The following is a 10606-nucleotide window of genomic DNA, read 5'->3' on the forward strand; positions in this document are numbered from 1 at the left end:
TGGGTTAGTCCATATTTGACCCAAAGTTGGGTTGAAACAGCCTGGCATTTTTAGAGTGTAATAGTGGAAACACAGCATCCATGTGAACAGAGCTGGAAATATAGACAAATACAAGAGTTTTTATTTATGTAATTTTCTTATTTCATAGTTTCAGTGACTTCACTACTATTTCAAAATGTAGCAACTAGTCATAATAGACTATTAGTACACTCTAAAAAATGCTGGGTTAAATACAACCCAGTGCTGGGTAAAATAGGGACAAACCCAGCAATTGGATTGTTTTGACCCAGCGGTTGGGTTACTACCCAGAAGGTTGGGTTAAACATTTAAAACAACCGCTGGGTCAAAACAGCCCAATTGCTGGGTTTGTCCCTATTTTACCCAGCACTGGGTTGTATTTAACCCAGCATTTTTAAAAGTGTAATAGTATAATTAATTAATTAATAATAAAAAAAAGATATAGAGGTCACTTTTATTTATTTATTTATTTTGTAGAGAATCAAAGTTCAGTAATTCTGATAAAGATCTTGGCTTCTAATTGTGGCGTTTTATTCACTGTATTAATACTTTACACATTTCAGATGTATGTTGTATAACCCACTGTCTTTTGTGTTGCCCCTTTGTACAGTAATTCGGTAACATCTTCTGTCAGTGTGCGTGCTTTGTTTGGGTAATTTGTTATGTTATTGATGTAGGAACTGTTTTTATTCATAATGTTTTCCCTTTTACCCAATATGTAATTTTGCACAGGTAACGGTGTTATTTTATTATCGTTTATATACTATTATAGTTTTTCAAGTAATATTTAGGTTTCATTTTAGCTTTATTTTAAATAATGAAAAACGATTTTTAACAGTTTTGGTTTTAGTTAACAATATTAACACTCTGACAGGTAATCGCCTCCTGTACCTTGCATAACGAGCATCAACTTATACCATCGCTAACCTAGAGGGATATATAGATAGATATATGTTCATGTATCCAGACCTGGTGCACATCTATTGACTGCTTGAACTATCTGACATCTAAGGGCAGTCCAGCACGCAGCTGTATTAAAGGTCATCTATGCACATTGTGTCTTTGAAGGAAAGCATTTTAAAAGCTCAATGTGATGGCTGCTCAGCGGGACCGCCCAGAAGCAGGAAATCGATGCTTCAGATCTGACATCTAAAGACTTGAGGGTTTTGATCCCATCCGAAAAGAGTGTATTATGGAGCAGCCATTTGTTTCGTGTCAGGAGTTTCACAAAGATTTCTACCTCTTACCTCTACCATCTGCTCCTGAAGGGCCTGAACTTTCTGCTCAAATGCTTCTGCCAATTCAAGAAGTTCATGCTCATGAGACTCCCTGTTGATTATGAATAACAAAAGCTGATTTCTGTTGATCAGTGGTGAAGGAAACAGAACTGCTTTATGTTAAAATCAGTCATGGGTTACTTTTGTCGATCAAGCGCCTCTTTCTGACTTTTCTCCTCATGAAGCCATTCTCTGCTCATCATTTTGGATGCAGTCATTCTTGCGATGTTTTTCTCCAACTGGGAGATATGCTGAAACCAGATGAATGAATAAGCAAGCCATAAAAAATCATCCCATACCAAAATTATTGTAATATTGTTTTGACACTGTACAAAATGTGTAGATGCTTACTTTTTCACTGTGTGATTGTCTCCTCCTTGTCTTGGAGTTCTGATGTAATGATATCCAGCTCCTTGCGTGTTTCTGCATAGATTTTTCATTGTTCTTTAATCTTAAGAACAATTTCCTCTATCTAAAGAGGGAAAATATGAACTGAATCACTGCTTTTTTGAGAAAATATATCCTTGTTTAAAAAAGAAGAAGCTCAGACTACCTCATTTTCCACAGCATGTGTTTGCTTTCAGCAAATGTTTTACTCTTCTGAATCATGTTTTCTTTTAGGTCCTGTTGGGCTGTTTCCACCTAGACAATTTTGTCCTTCAATGACTGAATCTCATAATGTTTTTTCTGTTGACAGCATCTGTATACTAGCTTTGTTTGACAACTGCTGATTCATCTGGTCAACAACATCTTCATAGTTTCCCTTAATATTTTCACTGAAATATAATTACAAAGGAAGAAATAAATAAACATGTATTTTATCATATTTGTGTGTAATTTCTGTGGTACAAAACAAAATAATGCCTGTTTTCAAACAGGTTTCTTAAACACTCCCCTCAACTGCCATTGGTCAGAAAAAAAGATAGTCCCGCCCTACATTCTTACCATTGCACTGAAAAATATATGCACTTCAGCTTTAATGAGTATGGTGGGAGTAAATGGTACAAATAGCAGTGTGAACTACATTTCCCATGATCCCCATCGGTCAACATGTTTGAATACTCACATCAGAACAGCATTTTCTTGTTCAAGGAATTGTTGCTTCTCCTCGATGGATTGTATGTCATCTTCTACAGTTTTCAACTCCGATTGAAGTCGATTAAACTGCAGCATTGTCTTCTCTAGCTGCAGTGACACAAGCTTCAAAAACAACAACAACAAACAACTTTAGGAAGTTACCTGAGCAGTTTCCCACACCCCATCATCCTGCAGGTGAGTTGTTGCCAGAGATGGCCCAATATTTAGACTTTTACTTGATGGATTCAACAGGTTTCCAAGGATTTGTGGAGGAACTCACCTGATATTTCACTCCTGATGTCATTCTCTAGGTTCATTGTTCGATGTCGAAGCTTGCTTGTCTAAATGGTTTCAATCTCAAGTTTCTCACGTGCTGTTTTTCAAGATAATTCCTAAATAGGATTGCCACAGTGAAATGAACACATACATGAGTCATTCCTGTCATGCAGTATCATTTGAATTCTGTAATGTGTACCTTTAGCAGGATAGAAAGTGATATTGAGGTTTGAGTGTATTTGGGGCTTTATATATAAAAAAAAATGATATGGCAGTGATATGGATGTGGGAGGCTATCAGGCAAGGTGCCATCATTGATATGATTGCTAATAGCTTGTATTACAGCACTGAAGTCAGGAAGTGCTTTGATGGATCACAGAAGCAGCTGAAGCAGTGATTCTTTTCAGGGCCTGTTTGAACCCGAAACCCTTCAGAGACAGTGAAAAGAGAGGAGGTAGTTTGATGTGGTTCACCAATTCTCGGAGAGGGTGTCCTTTTTAAAATGTCCATTAGAGAGCACTGTTGGTCCTGGTAAAACAGTAGACAGTAGCCCTGACATGAACATCCCTGACATGAAATGCAATTAAAATGGGCTGGAACTGCAGTTTTGCTATTGATTTCCTTACCACAGCACCTAGAAAATATTGTGTGAATTTTTTTTTATTTATTTTTTTTTTTCACAATATATGGAGTTTCTGTGTCTGTATGCCTGTGGATACTGCATTTTGAGTCTGTGTTCATACGGTTAGGCCAGAATGCTATCAGCAAAAATCTATTAATCGTGCACCTGGCATTATAATGTATTTTTTTACCAGATAATGTTTGTATTAGTGCTGTTATAACAATCCACAAGCTGCTACCATCGTCTCTATAGCGACAAAGATGATATTTCTCCTCTGAGTCGTGCAAAACGCTTGAAATAATTTGTTTCTAATCAGACGAGTGATTTGTAATGATCTTCACCTTTCAAACCAAAAAAAAAGAAGAAATATCTATAATGCTAGTCTGGCTGAATGAGATTGCTCTCATTTTCATCTTTCCCAGCCTGAACGTTAGAGCTCCCTGCCAATGTAGTTGAACTGGGAAGTGTTCCAAGCAGAGTGATTTTAACTGGACCTCGGTTCAGTAGCCGACATACTAGCTGATGTGGGCGGCAGAGTGAAAGAAAAGGGCCGAGGCTCATAGTTTAGTTTGTGATGGAAGCTGATAACTGTCTGCTGCCTCTTTGCAGCTAGTAGCCTCTTAGGGGAACTTTAACAGGGATCACTGAGGTCTTGAGTAAAGCTCTTTAAAACACTGACTCGTAATAAAGCCTATCTGGTGGAACACATCAACTCTTCCTTTTTGATTCTGAATCCTCTAAAGTGCCCCAGCCTATAATTTCTGACAGCTGCAACAGTGACAAAATGGACCAGGCCTGCTTCCATCTTGCTTTTTTCTTGATTCAAGCACATCATCATTTCTCTCAAATTGCAGTCATCCCTCCACATGCTTGTTCAGTTGTATGTCCTTCTGTCCTTGTAAACATCACTGAGGTGCCACATCCAGGCCAAAAGTGTTCGGTGTCACACATGGCTGTCTCCTGTGTTGTTTGCAGGCAGGCCCATTATGGGGCTTGATTGTGCATAATGGAACAGGTAGCTGTTATGCTGTTAAAGTACTTGGCTTTGCTTCAGACCAGGGTCATGTTGCGGTTCACGTGCATAATTTATCTGTGATTCAAGGTCAAAAGCTACTGCAATGGTATGACATCTAACATACCAATACGTGAAGTGGGTTTAATGTTTCTCATTCCGGAAGTGAGCGCAGAGGATTGTTTTCCAAAATTGCTGCTCTTAATATTATTTTGTGTAAAATCAGCAGTTCCTGGTTGGAAGAGGAAATGGGGGGAAAATAGATTACGGTGTAAATATTGTTACATTTTAAAATAGCTGTTTTCTATTTGAATATATTTTTAAAATGTAATTTATTCCTGTGATGGCAAAGCTGAATTTTCACAGCTATTACTCCGGTCTAGTTACATGATCCTTAAGAAATCGTTGCTGAAACATTTCTTATCATCAATGCTGAATACAGTGATGCTTAATATTTTTGTGGAAACACAAAATGCAGTGATGCATTTTTTACCCAAGATTCTTTGAATAGAAAGTCTAAAAGAACAGCATTTATTTTAAAAATAGAAATCTTACATTATAAGGCTTACTGATTGATTTAATGTGTCCTAAATTAAAGGGGACATCGGATGACTAATCCACTGCGTCCTCAGTGGCTCTGATATCGGGAGAAAATGAAGACCGTTCACGTTTACATCCAACTACAAAACACCTGCATTGCTTACGATACATTGTTGTCGCTACAGCTGCTCGAGCGCGGAGAAAATGGCGGACCGCATACAACTGGCTGAGGGCAGAAATGTGCTAATATTCATAAATAACTGAAATAGAACACCCAAGATCGTTATGTCTTTGAGTTGCAATTCCCTCCTCTTTGTGTCATTCCAATGTTCCAAATCCAGCATCCAGTGGGGCATTCAATTCACATTCATACTCATGAATTGGAACAAATCCAATTCTTAAATTCCGAATCTTGCCCAGTCCTATTATGCCCAGTGTGCGTTGGATTGTAGCTGACACTCTCTTATTTGTGACTAATGTGAATAAAAGATTACTACACGACCACGTCTCCGGCGCAGACAGTACAGAGAGCACAGACTCTGCAGGGATCTTGCGTCATCCTTTCCCATCTGCTGTGCCAGGGCGCTGCAAGCAAATTAGAAAACCCTTACCTCTCTGTATAGACTTTCTATACAGCTATCCAAATGAGATACTTAATGAGATTGTAGGGAAGGGTTGGTTGTTGAAATCAGACTCTGGGTGAAAGGATGTGTGGAGAGGTTATGTATACTAATTGCGAAATCATTACGAAAGGAATAATTACAAACGGCTATAGGATGTTTAACCTACATGGCTTGCAAAGATGTGTTGGGAACACAGAATTGTTTGCCAGTAAACTGTTTGCTTCAGCAATTTCTATTGCTTCACAGATGGGATCAAACAATTAGCATAAATGTCAGTGCAGCAGGTGAGCAGGTGTTTTCGTCTCTGTGCTGTGTTTGAGACCACCTATGGTTCTGCACAGCTCTCAGATGGCAGATTATTCTTAAGTGTTTTAAAAGCTGCTGTATGTTGTTGTTGTTGTTGTTGTTGTTTTTAAACCATTTGCATTATTTGAAATGCTTGAAATGCTTATTTTTTATCAAGAACACACAGACCACTTATTTATGCAGCACGAGTACCTGCCATATGTTTGAATGTTGATGTTTTAATAGTGTCTGCCTGACAGTTCAAGTTCCTTAATTATTTGTGCACCTGTATCCATCAGCATTTTTCATCAACAAAGCTAAAAAGGTTTGATAATATTGTTATATTTTTACATTTTATACAACAATGTGACAATGCTTTGCATCAGGGTGTAGCTGGTTGCTAGCATGTTTCTTGCTACAGCTTTGCTAAGAGGCTATTAGACTGATTTGGATGATGATAGTTGCTTACTAGTCTAGTCTAAGTCAATTTTGTATCGATATTCTGGTCTCTAGATATGGCTGTAGTCTGCCAGATGAAAGTCTTATCACTTTTAAAAGTAATAGTGCAGCACTCTATTACAAAGCTGCAGGTATTATTTATATCTTTAGCACAAACAGTGTGAAACCACAATAAAGCGACAAGCAATAAATGGGGGAAAATAGATTACGGTATAAATATTGTTACATTTTAAAATAGCTGTTTTCTATTTGAATATATTTTTAAAATGTAATTTATTCCTGTGATGGCAAAGCTGAATTTTCACAGCTATTACTCCGGTCTAGTTACATGATCCTTAAGAAATCGTTGCTGAAACATTTCTTATCATCAATGCTGAATACAGTGATGCTTAATATTTTTGTGGAAACACAAAATGCAGTGATGCATTTTTTACCCAAGATTCTTTGAATAGAAAGTCTAAAAGAACAGCATTTATTTTAAAAATAGAAATCTTACATTATAAGGCTTACTGATTGATTTAATGTGTCCTAAATTAAAGGGGACATCGGATGACTAATCCACTGCGTCCTCAGTGGCTCTGATATCGGGAGAAAATGAAGACCGTTCACGTTTACATCCAACTACAAAACACCTGCATTGCTTACGATACATTGTTGTCGCTACAGCTGCTCGAGCGCGGAGAAAATGGCGGACCGCATACAACTGGCTGAGGGCAGAAATGTGCTAATATTCATAAATAACTGAAATAGAACACCCAAGATCGTTATGTCTTTGAGTTGCAATTCCCTCCTCTTTGTGTCATTCCAATGTTCCAAATCCAGCATCCAGTGGGGCATTCAATTCACATTCATACTCATGAATTGGAACAAATCCAATTCTTAAATTCCGAATCTTGCCCAGTCCTATTATGCCCAGTGTGCGTTGGATTGTAGCTGACACTCTCTTATTTGTGACTAATGTGAATAAAAGATTACTACACGACCACGTCTCCGGCGCAGACAGTACAGAGAGCACAGACTCTGCAGGGATCTTGCGTCATCCTTTCCCATCTGCTGTGCCAGGGCGCTGCAAGCAAATTAGAAAACCCTTACCTCTCTGTATAGACTTTCTATACAGCTATCCAAATGAGATACTTAATGAGATTGTAGGGAAGGGTTGGTTGTTGAAATCAGACTCTGGGTGAAAGGATGTGTGGAGAGGTTATGTATACTAATTGCGAAATCATTACGAAAGGAATAATTACAAACGGCTATAGGATGTTTAACCTACATGGCTTGCAAAGATGTGTTGGGAACACAGAATTGTTTGCCAGTAAACTGTTTGCTTCAGCAATTTCTATTGCTTCACAGATGGGATCAAACAATTAGCATAAATGTCAGTGCAGCAGGTGAGCAGGTGTTTTCGTCTCTGTGCTGTGTTTGAGACCACCTATGGTTCTGCACAGCTCTCAGATGGCAGATTATTCTTAAGTGTTTTAAAAGCTGCTGTATGTTGTTGTTGTTGTTGTTGTTGTTTTTAAACCATTTGCATTATTTGAAATGCTTGAAATGCTTATTTTTTATCAAGAACACACAGACCACTTATTTATGCAGCACGAGTACCTGCCATATGTTTGAATGTTGATGTTTTAATAGTGTCTGCCTGACAGTTCAAGTTCCTTAATTATTTGTGCACCTGTATCCATCAGCATTTTTCATCAACAAAGCTAAAAAGGTTTGATAATATTGTTATATTTTTACATTTTATACAACAATGTGACAATGCTTTGCATCAGGGTGTAGCTGGTTGCTAGCATGTTTCTTGCTACAGCTTTGCTAAGAGGCTATTAGACTGATTTGGATGATGATAGTTGCTTACTAGTCTAGTCTAAGTCAATTTTGTATCGATATTCTGGTCTCTAGATATGGCTGTAGTCTGCCAGATGAAAGTCTTATCACTTTTAAAAGTAATAGTGCAGCACTCTATTACAAAGCTGCAGGTATTATTTATATCTTTAGCACAAACAGTGTGAAACCACAATAAAGCGACAAGCAATAAATGCTCTTCCATGTTAATCTGAGTTTTTGTCCCAAACAGTCATGATTGCAACAAGCAATGGGGTTTCTTTTTCTGTAAAATCCCATTGGTCCACAATTGTGTTTTTCATAATTGTACTTTGCATAACTTCTGATTGACTATGATTTGTGTATTTTTAAGCAGCAGGTTTGCATTCAGTGTGGAATGAGCGCTTGTTGCTGGAAACAGGCCTGGGGTGCATTTCCCAAAAGCATCATTAGCTAATTATGGTTTCATTGAACTCTATTGGTAAAGAACTTGTGACCATAAATGCACCCATGGTTAGGGCTTTGATCAAATTCCTTAAAATTTGTCAGCATGAAAAGAAAATTCACCCCATCTATGAATGATTCATACACGATGCACATTTCATTTTATCATTTTTTTTTGACCTTGTAATCCTTAATCAAAATATCAACTTGATCTTCCATTGAAATGGCAGACTTCTGTCTGGTGACATGCATGATTTCTCCAGTCATCTACCTTCGTCCAATCAACACCCTACGCTTCTTATTTTTCAGTAATTCATTTCACTCAGATGTACGTCACAATATGGAAGAAAGGATCTATAGCTACTTCCATTTCATTGCAACTGAGTATGAGCAATTATAATAAGTGTCACTTGCAGCCGTAGTAAAGAAAAATGAGAGTTTTATGTGTCTCAGACAGTGTGTGACATGCATCAGTTAACATGTCAAATTGCTAATTTGTTTTTCATGATTGAACTACTTCATGTGAAACCATTGCACAGTTTGCTTGAGGCTTGATCTTGATTAGCATTTTTCTATCAGGAGAGAGAAGTAACCCTTTTAGACTTGTTTATCTGCCTCTGTTTCAGATGCATGCCATGTGCAAATGTGATTCTGGGAAAGTTATACATACACAAGGACGTCTTTATGACATCAGACACTACAATACTCACAAGTTCCGCTTTCCAAACCGCATTCACCGGGAACGGCTATGCAGGCTGTGCTGTATGCTACCAGATATGCTGTTCACTTGATACATTATTGAGCCTCTTTCTAGAAATGGTGCATGCATAATGTATGATGTAGTACAAAATACCACACTTCACATAAACTACAGTTTCCTTGCTGAAGAGATACTTTAGACTGTGGGGAACGGAGAGTCGTTTTGTCTGTTTGGAGAATCGGAACGAGAGGCGACGATTGGGGAAAGAGTGATTGCAAAAGGTGGAGTGAGACAGCACCTGAATGAGTGGACAGATTGGGGAGTGAGGGATTGACACAAAGCTTTGTGTGCATTTCACAATGGCAGAAGCTTGAAAAGAAAAGCCCCCTGTTGGCGAGAGACGCTCCTAAATTGTAATTGGTGCTGGAGGGGGGTGTTGGAAGTCTCTGTGAGCTGCTGCCAGTGGAACCCAAGCACCAGAGGTAATACATCACCATGTCTCTCACTTGAGTAGCAGAGCTTATGCCTGTAAGAGCATTTCGTCCGACGTCCCTTTTGACCAGAGCTAGATCCGTCCCTTCGGCCATACCTGCACTCACTCAAGTCCGGCTTCACCCTCCTGGACACGATCGCAGAAATTTGACAAATACCACAAAATCACAACTCTATTTCACTCTTAACAAGTTTGTGGCGATATTCGTCACGGTGCATGGTTGAGATTTATGAAACGGCTTGTGTAAGTATGGAAGTTGCTGACACTGAGGTTTTGTCTGTTAGTGTTAGTACAGCAGCTAAATCAGACATGTTTTAGGACTTTTTCTGTTAGAACACCCTGTCACCCGGAGGCACAATAAATGACTGGGAAGGAAGTAACAATGTTGTCTTCCTGTTTAAGCACCCTTTATGTGCTCACCTTACCTTGACCACATACTGCGCTGGTCTGATTTGCTGATGTTGGCAAATCTTCGGTGGCCCCAGATGCACATTCATCACTTTGCAGATGGTCTCCTTTGCCAGTGCGCAAACTGACTGTTCTGTTGTCCTTATACTTCCCGTGCTGGAGAACTCTACAAATCAAGGGAGTCTTTACCCCTGACTTGTGTTCATCTGCTTAGGTTTTTCTCCAGCCTTGTGATTGACAGCAAAGTACACCAAACTCCAAGTGGCATTTTAATGTTGGCTTGCAGGTAATGCAAAATCAACCCCAATTGATTTTCTTTCCTTCTGATAGCAGACCTTGAATACACCTGGTTGTCAGAGCTCAACTAACAATGGTTGAATGACTGGAGAGACAGCGCATGGGCCATAATCGATGTCTTACATTTCTGTGTCTGCACAACTGAAAGCCTCTGAGGGAAACGCTCGGGCTGTCAAAAGTGAACTGTCAAGCTAGTTGTCCTCAGGAGCGTAGCCATAACAGTTCTGCCAAGTCTAATCCTGTTTGTGTTT

The 10606-nt window shown here is 38.8% G+C and overlaps 1 pseudogene; it reads right to left on the reverse strand.

Annotated features, from left to right (window-relative positions):
• LOC107725769 (GRIP and coiled-coil domain-containing protein 2-like) overlaps positions 1-10147 on the reverse strand; it is a 13972-nt pseudogene extending 3825 nt beyond the window's left edge.
• Between the last annotated feature and the right edge of the window lie 459 nt (positions 10148-10606).

Source organism: Sinocyclocheilus rhinocerous, unplaced genomic scaffold (assembly GCF_001515625.1).
Source record: "Sinocyclocheilus rhinocerous isolate Xijiao unplaced genomic scaffold, SAMN03320098_v1.1 scaffold1004, whole genome shotgun sequence".
Classification (NCBI taxonomy): Eukaryota; Metazoa; Chordata; class Actinopteri; order Cypriniformes; family Cyprinidae; genus Sinocyclocheilus; species Sinocyclocheilus rhinocerous.